The sequence below is a fragment of the Nymphaea colorata genome, chromosome 11 (assembly GCF_008831285.2).
Source record: "Nymphaea colorata isolate Beijing-Zhang1983 chromosome 11, ASM883128v2, whole genome shotgun sequence".
Classification (NCBI taxonomy): Eukaryota; Viridiplantae; Streptophyta; class Magnoliopsida; order Nymphaeales; family Nymphaeaceae; genus Nymphaea; species Nymphaea colorata.
The window spans coordinates 4675368-4680468 of NC_045148.1; positions in this window are offsets into that span (position 1 = coordinate 4675368).

Consider the following 5101-nt stretch of genomic DNA (forward strand, 5'->3'; position numbering starts at 1 on the left):
GGCAAACAAAAAATAGACAAATGTCATTCACTTTTCTCATTATGGAAATGATAAAAAATGGATTCTAAGTGCCGCAAAAAAGTGGATTCTAAACGTGCCCCGAGTTGCTTTCTACACTTGCTACCTTTATTTCAACAGATTCTTGCTTTTCACTGGGGCAACTTGAGTCCGCTACTCAATTAAGAGAGGTCCAAAAGGACTTCGCTTTCATTGAAGCATTTGATGAGATGCTTACTTACCACACTTCCTATGAACAATGCACAAGGTATACAAAGGATATCTAGCAGAAATTTATTCACCTCGCCGATGATGTCAAGCACTTATGTTGTTGGCTACACGTCGTAGGAAAGACATTTGAATAGTGGAAATTAAGGTAAATTTTGTGGGGATATAAGCTAACCAAAGCAGATGTTGATTGGTCATGACTGACTTGTTGTTACAACTCAGATATCGGCACATTTGTAATCTTCTATGTCAAATTAAACTTGAGCTTCATGTAGAAAAAGGATGTAGCTATTTTGGGCTTTTTGTCATCATCATCTATATGTGTAGTGTTGTACAATGTCATTCTAGTTCAGCTAATGTCTACCACACTTTGGAACTGGAGATATGGAAGACCTCTCTATTATCATTTTATCAATGTTTCATGCCTTTGTTTGACTCTGCAACTGTAAGCACAAGCATTATGTATTAATGTTATACCAAATCCTTTGTTGTTGCTGCCATTTCATGTTGGCACTCTCAATATTACATTATTGCATGTAATTAAGCCACTCCAAGCGATAGAAAGTACTTGATATGAAACAACTTTTGCTGTTGACAAACTTGGAGAGTCGACTCCGGAATGTATTGTATGAGTGTTATCACCCCAAATTTTTTCAAAAATACTGTATTCAGATTTAATCCTAGACCCAAAACAAATTTGCAACTATTCAATCTAAAATGAATTTTTAAACCCAAGTTTAGATCCAAATCAAGCGTTTCAAACTCAAAATCCAAAATCGAGTTCAAAACGACAAAATCTGCTGCTATGAGTGTCGCTCACGTGCTCAGACCTTCCTTTTGTTTTATGCTTCGTCTTCCCACCAAAAATAACTTTTTGAAGCTTAACCCACTCACTAGAACACGTTGGTGGCTAATTGAACTGAATCTGAATTCAAAATGAGCCCGGAGTAGCTCAAAATGGAGTCAGCCGCCCACATTTAACAAAAATTTTTCTTTTACACATTTTAAATAAAAAAATGTTTTATGCTTCCTATATAAACAAACATTTTTTTATTTTATTTTATTAGACTTTATTTGATTTTATTTAAATCTTAAAAAAAGGGAAGGAGCACACGCCCGCGCATGCGAGAGCACCAAGCGGTGCGAGCACGCCTTCGCACGGCAGCGCATCGTGTGCAAATAGCGCTTGGCGCGCCAAGCGTGGTCCTGTGCGCGCATGTCCTCCTTCTTTATGAAAAAATGCCCCTTGGAGGTTGGTTTTAGCATTTTTGGGTGGGCAATAGCCCTGCCCACACCCTAAATGAGAGTTTGCAAGGCTAATGACCAATCCTATTTAGTCAAAAGACTCAAAACCTATTTAAAAAAAAAATATTCAAAAATACTTGAAATTCGCATGAAAATCTTGTCAAATTAAAAAAAATCAAATTTTGAGTTTTGGTTCCAAAACTCCAGATAAGTACCCGCACAATCCTCCCTCTTGAGCATGACCTAACGCTTGGGGATTTCTAATGCTTCTTCAGTTGAAGATTTGTCTCTCTTTCCATTTCTCTATTATTCTCTTTTTATTTTTTTCCAACCTTGAGAGCAAGCATCTCCAAGTTAAAACTCCTCAAAGGAGCACAAGAGGACCTCTTGGAGGAATGATTTATCATTCTGGAGCTTCATCCGAGCTGATCCTTGAATCATTCAAAGGAGGAAGCTCATCTATATCCGTGGTATGTAATCTTCCATTTTCATTTCATATTTTCCTCTTGCCACATTCTCATGGTCATGCAAGAAAGCTCAAATGATTTCTTATCCGGAATCGAGAGCTATATCTTGAGTGCACTGAGAGTATGAGCAAGGTGGAATAAATTATATTTCTTCATTTATTTTCAAAATATGCTTGTTATATTGCTTCATTCATCATTCATGCTTGAAATGATGCTCATGAATGATGTTCTAATTTTCCTTAATTGATGAGCAAACGTACGGTGAGAATGAGTGCTTGGGGTGAAGATTTCTTCATTTTTGTGTTGATTTTTGAGGTTGGGACTTGTCCAACTCGAGAAAACCTTCACGAATTTGTACATGTTAAAGTGTACTTTCATGTCATTTTCACGTTTAGTTTATTTCTTAATCACCCGATTAGGAAGCCCAATGAGTGCTTCGTCATTCCTCATTTCATGAGTATTTGATTTTCTTCCATACCCAATGGTGGGAGAAATGTATTTCCTTGAAGCAAATAATATGATTTTATGTTCATATTTGGAAGCATGTTTTCCAAAAGATTTTCAAAAGCAAATACATTCTCTAATATGACCTTGGAGACTTAGCTTAGGTTCTTGCATGAGCCCAAATTCTTCTCCGGCCTACATCAAAATTAGTCAGATATTTTCAAGTCATTTTTTTTATTTTTATACTCATGAAGACATATGCGTATATACATGTTATATACGTATACTATCTTTATTTGTCTTTCTCTCTTTATGATTTAACATACTTTTACAAACTCTTGTATACGTATATACAAATATATATACATGTATTCAATTTTAAAATCTCTCTCTCTCTTTCTAAAATGATATTATCTTCTTTACTTGATTTAAACCTCATTTTCATAAGCTTTCATATATATATATATATATATATATATATATATATATATATATATATTTTAAAATCTTGATTTTGTGATTCTCAACATCTCTTTCTCTCTCTCCATCTCTATATTTCTCTTGTGATCAAGTCTTTCATCATTTCTATTCTTTTGAACATTTTTCTCTCAAGATTTTTTTCATTTGCCGACTTCACCAAAACCAAAATTCAAGTAATGACCCAATATTGGAATAATGATTGATGGTCTACAACCCCATTCTATTTTTCAAAACTTTTCTTTCTTTATAAAAATTATTTTTGACAATGAGAAACTTAGATGTTTGTGATGGTAGGAATGCCTTTAGATGAATGTTGTGGTAGAAATGAATAATATATGATCAATACACTCATACATCAACTTTCACTTAACATCACAAATGAACACAATCACATCTCTAAAAGAACTTAAGTAAGATGAGATAGAACTTTAATTAGGTAGTAACCGAATTAGAGTAAAACCTTAAACCTACTTAAAGTCTTAAGATAACACCAGAATGATTTTCAAAAGTGATATTCAAAGATTTCCAAATGATATTTTTTCATCCAAGATTTTCCAAAATAAAATGTTTTCCACTCTCAAAAGATTCTTCAAAATTTTCTCAAAGATTTAAAGCATCAATTTTTCAATATTTTCTCAAACACTACACCACATTTAGAGTAAAAGATGTTTAAGCCAAAACAAAATGTATCAACAATAAACATAGCCCTTGGATTGATTACCCCCGGTAAAGGCACCGGGAACGGTCGATCCTCGTACCGACGTGCGAGTCCCTTTCTCTATCATTTTCAAAACAAAACCTTATTTTTCTAGAGCACTCTAAAAAAACACAAAAATTTTTGGGGATACGAATAGTGAGTCAGATCAGCAATGCTCTCTCACTAGGCCACGAGTCAGGAACCAAGCGAGTGAGCACCAAAACTCAGTTAACTCGTTGGATCGGTGATTCGAACCAGGATTGACCAAGTTTGGTTCAACTGTTTTTAAAGTGTAAAAATTAATTTTGATCCTTAGGTTTTGAACCATTTTTTGTTTTTTTTTTCTCATCAAAGCCATGAAATGAATACTAGCCCAACAATTTCTAAATATATAAAAAACACCATCAATTTCTTAACATCCAGAGGCCCATGGAGAATCAGGTGGGAGAGAGAGAGAGAGAGAAAGAAGGAGATAAATACAAGCTACTCATTCTTAGATTCATGACCTCCTTTATGGTTAGAGTTGTTGACAAATCATAACCAAGATCATGTTGCTCTATGTTGGGTAGGTAGACAATAGATTACACTACAAGAGTACGGTAAATATATACTATAAAAATTTATGACTAATATGACTGAGTCGCCGATTCAACTTGCCAACCACTAACTCTGTCATCTACCGTTCCAAGTTTGATTCCCACATTTGCCAATTATGGTTATTATAACTTCTATAGGTGTTACTACTATTATCAACACAGTTGATGACACAAATGTCATGGTATATGAAAGGCATCCAAGCGATGCATCTATGGATTGAAAACCGAACCTTCTAACAAAGGAGCTATACACTGGATGCATATGTAGAAGATGAAAGCACTTCGTTACTTGCATATATGCACAAACATGGCAATGGCAAGTGCTCTTAGGCATGGGAAAATGACATTGATATGGATAGAGCAAAGCAAAGTGTTGCAGTGGATCTGTGTATACACAGACAACAAAAAGTTGAGTTTGACACGCACAAAGATATTCCATAATTGCATTCACAAATATGATAGTGGTGACTTTAATGCACACAAACACAATCTTGATGAGCATGGACCTAAGGAGAGTGTTCCAGTGAAAGCACACATGTAGGAACAAAGCAATTGCGAGTTTGTACAAATAGAGTTCATTGGCAACAAAGATGCTTTCATACTTTACAACAACTATCTATTCACCCATGGGTCTAATGTGAAGAATGAAGGTCAAGAAGGAAGGAAGGCCAAGAAAACATTAGAAAAAGGTTATGGTAAGAAAGACATACATAAAGGCCAAAAAATTCATAGGGTAACTTCAAGATGTAGATGCCCAACAAATATGTTAGTTAGCAGTTTAAAAGATAATCTCTACTCATGCAACAATTGGAGAGTTAATGTCTGATGCTGGTATCGCTCCAACACAAACATACAACTACATTAGCAAGTTGGATGGTGGACATAAGAATGTACTTTTTGCACCTTTCAACGTAAATAAGCCCCTTCAATGAATGAGATCAAACGTT